The 14,380-nt window shown below is 41.7% G+C and overlaps 1 protein-coding gene across 1 annotated transcript in view; it reads left to right on the plus strand.

Moving 5' to 3' along the window:
- The window catches only part of LOC147683825 (uncharacterized), a 1,174,400-nt gene that overhangs the window by 944,374 nt on the left and 215,646 nt on the right, over positions 1 to 14,380 (plus strand). The window lies entirely within an intron of this gene.

Below are 14,380 nucleotides of genomic sequence, written 5' to 3' on the forward strand. Positions count from 1 at the left end.
TTGTTACTGGGGCTGACATTTCAGCACTGCTGTAAAACCAGCCCGAAAAAAAACCTTGCCCTCCACCCTTCCAGCCTCCCGGGGAAATGCCCAATGCCCCGTAGTCTAGTCCGGCCTTGGATCTCTGTATGAGTGGGCCATGTGGGGGTACGTAATTAAAACATGCATTAAATACTGTTTCCGAAGGGTGCATTTTTACCTTGTGCGGAAATGCCTCCAAGTTTTTCTTGTGAAAATGAGGACTTAAGTATAGAATTTTTTTGCTTTCTGTACCAAATTCTCTATGTCTCGGCATTTAATGGCCATTTTTACCTGCTATATTTGTTTGAAGCTTTGCCCACCTCTAAAGCAACTGGTGTACTTGATAAAGCATACTAATTTATTTTAACATTCCCCCTGGCACTCGTGCTCAAACTGAGATCCATACAATGTCATTTTATTCACTAAGTCAGTGTTTTATATAATTGATTTCATGCTTTGTTTTCCACCAGTCCCCCATATAAAATGCACCTCCTGACTGAACAACGAACATTGAATAAAGACATTTATTAAAATTACTGTAAATTAACTTTTGTGCCCATTTTAGTGAGCAGTGTTGTGTTGAGTTTGATTGATTCCTGTAAATTCGAATGTGCTCTTTGTGGCAAGCTATTTTCATGAGAATCGTCCCACACAAACTACTCAATTGCTCGGCATATTATTTATAACCCCTTTGAATTATTTAGCGTGTAATGAGTCATTTAGAATTGCAGTTGCTAGTGCCGTTTCCTAATACTTAGTGTCATGTTGTTTTTATGCAATTTCCTGAACAGTCCATCTCTCAGTCTTTTTATATTTCCTATCTGTCTGACGAAACCCATTAAATGTTCCTATGTGTTTTGCTTCAGTGCTCATTAAATCTACTCAAAAGTGAAAAAAAGGAAAGAGGAAGGTCGGAGTCATTTGTGTTAATTAAAGGAAAGCCTACTTGCATTTTCCTTAGATCAACAGAGCTACTGGTGTTTAGGGTAAAATTCAAGACTGATTAAGAAAAAGGAAATTCGGTGAAAGAGGCAGCTGTGTAAGTGCTGCAATTAGACAAAACGTATAAACACACATTTCCCCAACACAGACACGTGACCCGGTTAGTTCAGATGATGCTTGAAGGTGTTACACACAATTTGTTGTAAGGTAAAGATTAGCGTTTATATTCTGGGATGTGCATTTAATAAGTTCAGGCACTGGGCAACAGATTTATATCCTCCTTATTAACTATCATAATGGTTGCAAAATAAATAGTCCATGTAATGTCCTAGATTTGCACCTTTCTTTGAAGTAAATGCACCACTTTTCATACATTTTCAAAAAACTCCTAGTGCTACTGGAAAGCTGTAACACTTGAAGCTGTCTAGTCTTCTCATGTGTCGACAATTGCACAAAGGTAAATGGCCATAGTATATATTTGCATATGTGCAAATGTTTGGCTATAGTGCTCATGCAACACGCTAAGTTTTTTGTTATTATTTTTTACCCCCAGGAAAATTCCCTTCTCATATATCAGAACCATTTTTGGGGGTGTTACCTCCCCTTGTGGGAGTCGAAACCCCAATAATTAACTGAACCCCAATATTTTGATCACCCAAAATCTTCAATTGATCCAGCAGTTAGAGACTACACTCCTCATCAGAGAAATAATATTTGAGCAGAGTTGAATACAATATAAATATATGATATGCCAGAGGACTAAGTTCTAGATGAAAGATAGGCAAAAAAGATTTTTATTACAGAATAATTAAAATAAGCAGTACAAATGAGTATAAAAATACAAAATCTCCCATAAAGGCCAGAGCAGAAATAATGTAAATATCATAAAACTTTGTCAGGCATATTCTAAATGGAAATTAGAAAATGTCAAATTCATAAACAGGACACCTTCAATGAAAATGGCAAAATATCCCCAACAACGACATAAAGGAAAAATAAGACCACGGAAAGCACACAGGCGAAATTATTGATCATCTTCCCCCAATACCCCAGATCTCGGAAGGTTTTATATCAAAACCACAAAATCTGTTAATAGATTCTACAAATTCAGCATAGCATGATCATGGTTAGGGTTACATTTGGCAAATCAGAAACAACAACGTAATAATTAAAACAATACTATTATTTAAGCACTAAAACATGTTTTAAAAAAAAAAAAATCTTTTATTGCTTATTCAGCAACTACGCTCTGGTTAAATCTAACAAAAATGAAACAATTCTCGAACAATAGCTCATCGAACTCCAACGTCTTCAGCAGATTTTCCAGTGGACGCTTTCGAAGAGGATACTTTGGGAACAGCATTGTAGCTTAATACACAATACGCACTTCTAACAAGATATAATTTAACAATAATTAATTTACTTCTTTTGCTTGATATCTCCACGGAGACAAAAGGAAAGATAGCTTTGCAGTCGGACACTGATTTGGAAGGGAGAATCAGTAGGAGCAAGCTGAACAGAACACAAGAAATAGTATCCATTTAAAAATTAATGGTGTATCACACGAAAATGTGGCATTATCATTATCATCATCATCATTGCATAATCAAGACTTCTATATGACCTAAGCATTTAGTTTCAGGTGCAATCTTATCAATCTATCAGTAGCAACTCTATGCATCATTAAAATTAAAGCATTTCAGAAACAATGTTTCACGAAACAGTAAGAAATTGATGATGAAATATATACAATTGACTATATTTTCTGTCCCAGCGTTAGTGGATCCATTTGTGTGGTGATGATATCAAGCAGTACATCATATTTTCACAGATATTCACAGACCTATTATGTTTGTTGTAAATAAAACAATATGGGTGAATTTGTGACAGCAACCTCTGCCAAAAAGCATGTATTCATTCTAAAATATGAAATAATGTAACAAGGGTTCTCCCACAAATGATTTTAGGTCTAGAGGAGGGAGAAAATGGAAAAACAATAATGAAAAAACCTCTAAACTGACCTATGTACTTTTGAATAGATTAAATCTATAAATTCTAAAGGATGCAACACATATAATGAGTTTCAAACAAATATGTTTTTTTCATGTCATTTATTATTCTTTTTTTACCATTTAGTATCTTTTTTGAATGTCAAAATAGAAAAAAAATGTTTTTGCATTTTCATAGCGTTTTTTTAAAATACATTATAACACTGCATATCTAGGAAAATTAATGAAATACAGGTATAAATTTAGCATGAACCCCATATATGATCAAACAGTGCAAATTATCTCCTCTACATTCATTCCACAACTATCTCGCCTAGACAACCACTCAAACATACTCATACTAAAGTGGAAAACAAATACAACAACAAAAAGAGGCAGTACAGCTGAGATACTGAGCTTATCCACAGGTGGTTACATCCACAATTATGTATATTGATGTTGTTAAGGTTATGTACTGCTTTTTTCCTTTTATTTCTTTTTATCTTCCAAGATGTGGATCTTTGGTATATGGTGCCAGGTCTCAGGTGTGTAGGGCCTTTAGAATTTATAGATTTAATCTATTCAAAAGTACATAGATGAGTTTAAAGGTTTTTTCATTACTGTTTTTTCATTCTAAAATATTGCTCATGTGTTGCAAATGTAAAATTGATGTGCATTTTCTTTATTCTATTCCATATACGAGTAATTATATAATTCAGTGACAAACAAATGTAAGGGCCTGATTTAGAATTTGGTGGCCGGTTACTTCATCATAAATGTGACAAATATTTCATCCGAAGTATTACAAATATCATTGTTGGACAAAATGCACTTGTAATACAGTGAATGGGATATCCATTAAATGTGTGATGTAGTAACCCGGTCCGCCAAACTCTAAGTGAGGCCCAAAATGTCTTACAAATGGGATGTGTTGATTTCAACTGCTTACACGACTGACGTGTGGCAGTGGAGCCCTCCTCAATATGGTCCACAGCTAACGTATAGGAGCATTTTTTGACTGGCTTTGGACGTTTTGGCATTTTATTGTCTGTATTGCTTCTTGTTTATTGAAAATATGTGGTTTAGCGATGTGTTTTTAGATTCTTTTAGTTGTTAGATATAGCGACCAACATTACCTAAAAGTGCATACTTGCAGATAGTGAGTGTTGCCATTTTCTACCTTTCCAGCACATTTCAGTGTCATAAATATTGACTGATGCATTGTCTCACTGCCATTGTGACACACACACTCTGAGTTTGTATGATTGTTTTTGTGTGATTGGGTTGTTTGATGATGTCCATCTGGTTGTGCAAATTCAAGTGATATCATAGAGTGAGAAATGGTGTTATAAAGTGTGTATTTGATCTTTTAAGTTGTGTGTTTGATTTCAGGGTGTCTGGGATTTGGAGGGTGTCTGTTATCATATGTGCATATGAGTGTGTCTACTTGGATGTGCAGGTTAGGTACTGAGGGCATGCGGCTGTTTTAGATTGCACATGGAGGCTTAGAATGAAAGATTGTATCTAAGGAAGTGCAATATAATTTGAGAAAGACCTTCAATGACAAAAAGGATGTTTTGAGGTCTGAGGATGATTGTGGGTGTCAGAGGGCATGTGACTGGCAAAGGAGGTATTTGAGTGTCAGAAAAGGAGAATGGAGAATAGCAGACATGTGGCTGTGTGAGAAGTTGTGTGGCATTGAAAGTGTATGTCAATAACGTGAGGGTGCCTGTCGCAGGTGGTAAGCAGAGATGTGTGAGGTATTTGGGTGTTTGAGGGTGTGTGCTTCGATGTGTGAAGTTGTGGGTGTGAATGTGTATAGGGAGGAGTCTGAATGTGTGTCTATGCTGTTTGAACCTTGTATTTCAAAGTTCGAATTTCTGTGCCTGAAGGTTAATGGGTGTCTAATGCTGTGTTTTGGTGTGTGTCTTAAATTATGTGTGGTGTCTGAGGCTGTGTTAAATAAGTGTGAGATTGCATGAGGGTGTGTGGGCTCTAGTCTACGCAAATTAAGGAGTGTTTGTCTGTGTGACTTTGTCATAGGGTATTCTGGTGCTTGTGGACATGGTTGTTGGCAGAACACATGCCGGAGCGAGTGCTGTGGTGTCTGGAAATATGATGGTTTAACTTCGGTGTCTGACAGTGTGTTATTATTGTGTTGTTCTTTGGTGGTGTGGAGAGCATGTCTACATGCCAAAAGGTTGTAGACAATATGAGAATGTACCTGGGTACTTTAAGAAACTGACAGTGTGGCTGGGTATCTGCTAAAATGCCTGGGTGTCTGACCATTTTTAGTGCATGATCGGGACCTTAATGGCGGATCTTGTTACTAGAGTTTGCTACTGTGGGGTCTGATGGCATATGTTGGTTTATTAGTAATGGATGTTTGAGGATCTCTGCCAATGAGAATTTGCATTCATGACTGTCTATTAGTGTGCTTTTTGTGGCGAATGTGTGGCTGTCAATAGTGTATACATGCATTTGAGGAACTCTTGCTACAAGTCGGTATGATTGGTGTGTGTGTACATTTTTGGGATAGCACTGTTTTTTTTGCAGGTTTCTTAGGTGCCATTACAGTGTGTGGATGTCTGAGGCTGGGTGGGCTTTCAATTGTGTGTATAGGTATCTCACTTTGTGATTGGAGTTTACACTCTAACTGTCTTCCTGAGTGTTCAAATTTAGACATGTGAGTCTTATCGCTTTTGTAAGTGAGAGAAGGTTCCTGAGGGGTATGCCTGTATGCCTCAACAGTTTGACATAGAGTTTGAGTGAAGTAGGTGGCCATCTGACAGAGCAGACTGTTTGGGGGACATCTCAGGGGAGTCTGTCAGAGTCTTAGGTTACACAATAGGATGATAGACAGAGTGCTGAAACTTTTCAACCACTCACCCTCAGTCACAGTTCTGAGTTTAATCCATCATTCTTTTGCTCACTATATGACCCCTGTTACAAATCAGTCTTGAGCCTGTTCTTCATGAGAACCGAGCCCGAACTGCCAGACCAGGTCCTCCCTGGACATGGAAACAAGCATCCTGGGACCGGTTTCGGGGTATTACAAGAGACCCACGTTTGGGCATACCCCTGGCCACTGAGAGCAAACATAGCAAACTTATTAAAATGATGGACAGAGTGCTTAGACTTTTCAACCACTCACCCTCAGTCACATTTCTGAGTTTAATCTATCATTCATTTGCTCACTATGCCACCCCAGTTTGACCCTGTTGCTCATGGGAGCAGTCCAGCCGAAATGCCAGGCTAGATCCTCCCTGGACCAGAAACAAGCATCCTGGGACCGGTTTTGGGGTATTACCCCTCATCAGCCAGGCTAGCTTGAATGCAGTGGCACGGCGAGCAAGGGGCCCATGTCTGGGCATACTTTTGGCCACTTAGGGAAAACATAGCATAGGGAAAACATAGCAAATACAACAATATGATGGACTGAGTGCTGAAACATTTCAATCACTTACCCTCAGTCACAGATCTGGGTTTAATTTATTTTTCTTTTGCTCACTATGCCACCTCAGTTTGAACCCAGTCATATGCAAATCAGTCTTGACTCCGTTCCTCATGGGAACAGTCCGGCCTGAACTGCCAGGCCAGATGATCCCTGGATCGGAAACCAGCATCCTGGGACCGGTTTCTGGGTATTACCCCTCATCAGCCAGCCTACCTTGAATCCAGTGGCACAGCGAGAAAAGGACCCACATCTGGGCATTTCCTTGGTCACTTAGGGCAAACATAGCAAACACAACAAGATGATAAAAAGAGTGTCTTAAGTTATGCATGGTTTGAGGATGTTGTGCTGCCTGACGTTCTCCTAGTATACGTGTATGTAGGAGAGAGCTTCAGGAAGAGTGAGGGTGGAAGGGAAACCTGCAGACATAGAATGAAAAGGAACTGAAGGAGTAGCAGTAAAAGTTGCAGAGAAGTTGTGATGAAGGAACTGCAAGAACAAGAGGTGAGAGTTGGGGAGATTGCGAGATTGAGAGTAGGAAGAAGACCTGAAAAAGAGGGACAGTTAAAAGGAGATATACCAAAGAAACAGATATGACAGTGAGAAGGGGGCAGGCCAGGATACACGAGGGACAAGTTGGAGCATGAAACATAGAGCAGTGGGATAAAGGAGTACTGTAGAAGGACAGACAAGGGAAAAGGTAAATTACCTAAACAAGCAACATTACTTTCAGATCAGAGAAGCTGTTAATAGCACACATAGAATCAAAATATTTCTCAGGTGAAGAGATGCAGAGGGGTTAGATGAGGATTAAGAAGGAGTACCGTTCATTAAATCAGGTAGTGCTGTTTTATATTGAGTTAGTGTCTAATCACATGCATGTTTTTGGGATACCTATAGATTCTCCGGCTTCATTGCTAGTTTTTGTCATGTGTAGCACAATCGGGTCTTGATTGCGAAGGAGAAAATATTCACAAATTATTACTTCAGCAAGCAGTGAAAATCGAAATACTTGCATAACTATAAAGTGAACATGTTTCAATGAGAATCTAAGAATCTAGTGTTTTCTCTACTCTTCACCTAGCATTTGTGAAACAGCATTTTCCAGGTGTTATAAATCACAGGACTCATATGAGCGTTAGATAATACCAGAAAAAGGGCGATTTTAGATGTGACTGTAGCATTTCCATTACAGCAGAGAACTTGGACCATATTTGGTACCACCCCAACCTGCATGGGAATTCCCTTATCATGGTGGCACCTCTCAAAAGCGACGTCCCAGATTAGAGGTGTGTTAGATGTTAGCAGAAGCTTTTTTTAGGCCACGATGTATGAGTATCTAGGGCAAGGAGAAGGCAGAACAGCTGGGAGGAGATTTGCTGTCTCATTTTCAGCTTCTCCCATTGTGCAGCCCCAGTAGCACCACACACAGATTTGGGCCCATGCCCTACAATGGGGATAGTGCTCTGGGCCACCCACAATGAAGGCCTTGTCAAGTATGTGCTAAGCTCTACCTCTGCCCACTTTACCAATGCCCCAAACACTTAATTTTTATTGATATGTTAGCTTTGAAGTGAGACATTGCAAGTAATAAACCTTTTGTTAGGGATGTTTTTTAAAATATTGGGAAATTGTGACTGCTGTCATTCATTTTTAGATGCTCCTTTTAATTTCTTGAAATCAGGGTTTAACAACTTTATGGGTCGTTTTAATTACGGGATATTACTTTCATCTCTGATTTACTTCTGAAGGTCTTCTGCTCTTCTCGTTTCATTCTTCAACAAACCACACCACACACATTATCCTTTGGGTGTGAGATGCTTTTGTGTATGCTAGTTTTTTTTATTTACAGTTTTCATGTGGGTTAAGGCTTATTAATGGTTTTCTTCTTTGTTCATATGAATGTCGGTCTCATCCTTTTTCACAAGGGTCATACTTTTCACACTAGTGACCTCTTCCATGCCAGGGGAGAGTGGCCCGTTGAGGCTATATAGCAAAACAGGAGGTAGTACTCCCTTGCCCACCAATTGCTCTTGGACATTTTAGAGGACAGGATTCCAAAATGGCTAGAGCCAACAACAACAGCAATGCTGGAAACCCCATGGAATTCATACCAGTGGGCTGAGGAAAGCAGCATTTCTTGCTTCTACTCAGAGCTCGATACTGTGCATTGTGGTTTTTAAATAGTCGCCAAGGATGATTAGCATCCTGGAATATCAACATGACGATCAGAAGAGTTCCTGACACCCACTCCCTGCTTTGCAAAAGGGGTCTACACCATGGGAATTGATGAAGTGAATCTAGCACTCCCCTCCCCATCCAATGATCATCCTTTGGGAAGGCCAGAGCCCCGGGGCTACCAAAGACCACCGAGACAATAATTATAGATGATCCTGGGGTGGACCACAACCTCTGGAGTATTTTTGCTTTGGATTGCAGAACCACGGGCAGAGGAGAGGCAGTCAGGAGGCAGAGGGTTTCTTTGGGAGATACCTGCCACTTTCCTGCCCATGAGTGGAACAGCCACAACAGTTTTTTTCTCTTGCCTGGGAGGGAGGAGTTGGGAAAGCAGCTGGCTCCCTCACTGGTGCCAGGCAGAGTGTCAAGCGAGCAGATCTGGCAAGTCTGGACTCAAAGCTTGGCTCCTGTGCAACCCACAATCTAAGACAGTGGGAGCGGGCAGGAGGGCCTGATAAAAAGACACAACTAAAGTATCTCCTGTAGTGGCTGCATCAGAGAGCCTGCAGCAGGCAGTATGGGAAGCATCACCCCATAAGGCCAAAGGTTTCTGAAGATTAGCCTAATCATTCTGTGGTGGGGTGCACGCTAAGCTTTTTGTATAAGTATGTTTCTGGGGCACCCAAGAACAGCATGGGGGCCTCCATTTCCCCTAAAAGTGCCCAAGTTTGAGTTTTGATCAGTGGCGATAGGGGGGTTGCGCGCCTGAACGGGAGTAATGCAGATTAATGGTAAGTAATAGGGCATTCCTGCAGTACCACCCCTTTCCTCGGGAGCCCTCATTGAGCAAGTTGGAATACCCCAATATTCTCTTATCATCTTATGCGTCAAAAATACTTTTATTTGATTTATAAAAATCATAAAAGGGTGGGTCTTACCACCATACAAACAGCATATACGTCAAAAGCTCAGCATGAAAACAAAATTAAAATCACCAAAAAAAAATCATAAAGTTAAAACCTAATCTTGACAGGTTTAGACAAATACACAATCACAGTATACTATTATAAAAATGTGGCTGAGGGAAGACAAGGCTGTCTCGTTGGAGCTGCTAAACAACTAATAATTGGTCTAGGAAAAAAGCGAGAACTTAGGGGAGCGAATGAGTTTGGTGAAAAATGCACATTTTAACTTAGAAAGGAGAACACAACCTAGAGAGGTGAAAGCGAGGGAGTAACCATTAGGAGGGGGAGTGGGAGACCTGGGGCAGCCGTGATGAGGCCGGTTGGCCGAAGTCATCGTTAATTATTTCCTTGTTTTCTAGCTCTTTTGCAGCATGAGCCAGGAATTTTATGGTTTTGCAGGCTAATTGTATCCGGGACCCGCTGAGGCATTCTATCACAGCCGCCCTACAAGTTCTCACCTGGGCTTCTCTTAAAAGTGGTAGCAAAAGCGTCTTCCTTGTTTTCTGCAATGCAGGGCATATGCATATTAGATGCAATAAAGACTCCGTGGGGTTGCCACAGAGACGACAGGCAGAAGTTGACCAGGACCGTTGCCAATTGGGGGTGAGGTCTTTACTCAAGAAGCATCCCAGCCTCAGAAGGCTTAATTTCCTCTTATAGTAGTCCCTAAAGCAGTCTTGCAAATATGGCTGAGGTTTCAGATGTTTGTAAGTTGACAACACGATCCAGGCATGGCTTTTTCCGGCCACTGCGGCTTTGTCCATTAGCAGTGATGCTTGTTTGATGGCTTTGTTGGTGAATTGTTTAAAGGCGTTGTATGATATGGGTGAAAGCCAGGTTTCTTCCAGCTTTAACGAAACCAGCGCTTGCCTGAGAGATTTGTATATTGAATTTGTAGATCCGGCCTGTTTTTCTACCTCTAGCCAGCAGAGATGTGCTAGGGTATCATCTTCAGCATCCCTCATGCGCCAGTAGTATTTGGCCAGAGCACCTTGTCTTGCCGGAGTCTGATTAGTTAGTCCATATTCTAAGCGTATTTGGGCTTGTGAGATGTGTCTTGGAATTGAGAAGAGGTTTTTAAACAGTCTGGATTGGGCTAGATTTAGCACTGTGGAGTCCCTGGTTGCCATCATTTCCGAGCCATATGTAAGCGATGGCAGGAATTTGGCAGCTACGATCTTTAGCAAATGGCCGGTAGAACTGCCACTTAGGTGTGTTTGTATAGTTTTAAAGGCGAATTGAAGCTGTTTGGCTTTTGATTTCCCCAGTTCTAAGTGGTGATTGTACTTTAATTGATGGTCAAGTAAAATGCCCAAATATTTATATTTATCCACCTGTGTCAATTTGGACGAATTTATCCTCCATACGAATTTTGTTTTTTTATTTCTGAGGCTGGGGAAGCATAAGATATTTGATTTTTTGAGGTTTATGGTTAATTGTGCTTTGGTGATATATGACGCGAGTTGGGAAATCAAACGTTGTAGGCCGATCGGGGTTTTAGAGAGAAGCACAATGTCGTCTGCATATTGTAGACTAACAATGGATGTTTGTCCCAGTTTTGGTGGATCTCCCTGGATTGTACGTAGATCACTTTCTAGGTCTGCGGTGTAGATGTTAAAAAGGCTGGGGGCCAACACGCAGCCTTGTTTTAGGCCATTCAAGGTTGTGAATTTCTTTGTTAAACTTCGGCCATCTCCTTTTTTTATTTGAACCCAGGTATGCGAGTATAACTCTATTATTGCTCCCAATAGCTTTGACGGCGCGCCCCAGGCTTTCATTTTGGCCCAAAGTTTAGATCTGGGGACTTTATCGAAAGCCGCAGTCAAGTCTAAAAAGCAGGTGTAAAGTGTGGAAGAGCTATCGATTGCCTTTTTAGCCAGTAAGGTTAGCGCGGATAAGTTAGTGAGAGTGCCCATTCCTGCCCTAAAGCCTGTTTGTGTCGGTGGGATTAGCCCTTTTCCGTTGACCCAGAGTTCCAGGTCTACCAAAAGATTGGATGCGTAGATCTTGGCCTCTACGTCTATTAAGGCTATTAGCCTATAGTTATTTGGGTCTGAGCGGGCTCCTGATTTATGTATCGGATGTAAAATACTACCCCTCCAAGAATCCGGAATACTCCCGGTGCTTAAGCTGTGGCAAAACAAAGGGGATAGTTGGCTGGCCCAGAACTTTGGATCTTGCCTGAATAAGGCGTTGGGGAGGCCGTTTGGACCAGGGGCTCCATCTGCTCTCAAGTTTTTTATGATGATCAGTACCTGCGTCGTCGTGATTTGATCGGATTCTCCTGTATGCTCCACTGTCAGTGGTTTGCAGGTGACTTTAAGGTCGGGGAACTTTGATTCTGCCATTGTACTCAGGCTTTGAGTTGTAGTAGTCTCAGATGGTGGTGCCAGTGTGTTATCAGTGGATGTATCGTGGGTGAGGTTGTATAGTGAGTCAATGTGGCTGCACCAGAGTTGGTCGGTCATATCTGAATTAAACTGCCGATGTTTGCCGTTTAGCATGAAATTTATTTTTGCCCAAAAATCTTTGCAGTTCCGCTGTTTGCTTGCATGGAGTATAGTGCACTCTAGTTTTTCCATGTGCATTCGTTTGGCCATTTTGGTCTCTCGTTTTAGCTCTTTTTTTAAGGATTGGATTTTTTTCAAGGTTTCTTCTGGTAGTTGAGAATCCTTTTTACGTTGAGCCCTGAGATAAGTGTTCATTTGTCTTTTTAATAAGCGTAGTTTTGGAGTGTACCATTTCCCTCCTCTGTTTCTTATTGTTTTTTGTCCTCTGCGTTTGCTTTGGTAAATCTTATTTATATCCACCACGAAGGATTCCCATGTCCTAACTATGTCTTTTGACGTGGCTGGGGGTGACAACAGTGAGTGGCAAGTCTCCATTAAGTTCGAAATGTTCTCTTCGTTCCAATTTAGCCTTTGCAGATTGAAAAGTTGAGAGTTGAAAGATAAAGGCTGCGTTTGCTCGGACTTAGCTGGCAAAGTAGTTAGTACGAAGGTCTGTGGGTAGTGATCACTTTCTCCCCGTGCCTGAATATTAAAATCTTTGATGTAGGTGAATAGGTCGGGGTCAGCCAGAGTGTAGTCTATTGTTGAGCCTGAAGTCTTGCTGACCCTCGTTAGGGCCGCCGGTTTGTCCAAGAGGCCCCTTCCGTTTAGGGTGTACAAGTGAAGGGATTCCAGTTCTATTGCGCATTTCCTCCCCATTGTGCTTTTCCTGCTTTGGTTGCCCTGTTGCGGATCGATGTGGGTAGGGAGGATTCCCTCATTGTCCTGCATTAGATTCATGTTGAAATCTCCTGTAATTAGGATGTTGTCGCTCGGGTAGGTGGATTTTAATGACTTAATTGCTGTAATTAGTTGTTTTATCCTTTTCCCTTTGTGTTTTCCACCAGGGTGCATGTATAAATTTATGATCAGTAAGCCCGTGGTGGGCAAGATGTCAATTTTGATACATTGCATCCATGTGGAATGTAGTTCGATGCAGCTGGATGGCCAAAGGAAGTCAGTGGATATGAAAATAGATAGGCCGCCCTTGGCCCTGCCAGGACGTGCCTCCTTAAGTGCTGGTGTGAAGAATTCTTTATATCCCACCATCGGAGTGTTTTTTGTCAGCCATGTTTCCTGAAACAAGAGTAATTGATACTGGGTGATGAATTCAATGAAGTCATCTTCCTCCAGTTTTGTGTTTAGTCCGTTAACGTTCCACGAACAGATCTTGCAGCCCTGCTCTTTTCCTATAGTACGTCCACCGTTGGTTCATTCTAAGCTCTTATTGGTTAGTGCCTGGGTTGCTTGTTGGTGCCTTTCGGATTTGGCTGCGACCTGATGGGCAAAGGTAATTGTAATCTGCCTGGGAGGATGGTCTACATCTTCGATGCAGCTTCTTTGATCTGGACCTATCATCTTATGCGTAAGTTAACATCCTGCCTGTGTATTACACAGCACTGGAAAGCGCAAATAAAGAACAAAGGGGCAGATTTACAAGCCCCTTGCGACACTTTTACGCCACCGTTGCGTCACTTTTGTGATGCAGCGGCGGCGTAAACAATGCACCTTATTTACAATGTGACACATCTAGGTAGATGCGTCACGTTATAAAGCCCTGCGCCACATGAAACCTGCGTCAGGTTTCATGTGGGCGTTCTGTCGCAGGGTGGGCGTTCCCTCGCAGGAAAGCCCCGTAAAACTGACTCAGTAAAATCTACAAGATTTCGCTGAGGCAGTTTTACGACGCTGCTGCGTCAAACCCTTTCGCCTACCTGAAGCAGGCGTAAGGAGTGACGCACCACGTTGAGTATGGGTGGCCCCTGTGCATTGCAGGAGTTGCGTCGCGCTTGCGACGCAACACCAGCAATGCGCCACCCATACGCCACAAGATCCGTCACGCATCGTCCCTTCCTTGCACCATGGTGCGCCGCATTGTAAATGCGGCGCATCTGTGATGGCGGAAGGAGAGGATTGCATGACGCATATGTTCTGGCGCATCCCTGCTGATTTGCAGAGATGCGTCAGAACATGTAAATATGCCCTATATTCTCATTAGAAACCAGACCACTAACGTGTGAACTGCAAGTCGAGCAAACGCTCTGACAAAAGCTCGGAATGGAATGCAAATTATTTAACAGCTGTGCCCCCAGGGCTCAATCAAACATGCAGTAAGACCACTTACCTAGATTAAATCAGATCATTCGAATACATAATGCAAAAACAACAAAAAAACTCCGAGCCCCATTACGTGTTAGAGAATAATAAATACAGAACCGATTCAAATGTGACACCGTTCAAAAAAAACAACTCTGGAGCCATTAATTAATCATGGTGTTGTGG

This window comes from Lissotriton vulgaris, chromosome 11 (assembly GCF_964263255.1).
Source record: "Lissotriton vulgaris chromosome 11, aLisVul1.2, whole genome shotgun sequence".
Taxonomy (NCBI): Eukaryota; Metazoa; Chordata; class Amphibia; order Caudata; family Salamandridae; genus Lissotriton; species Lissotriton vulgaris.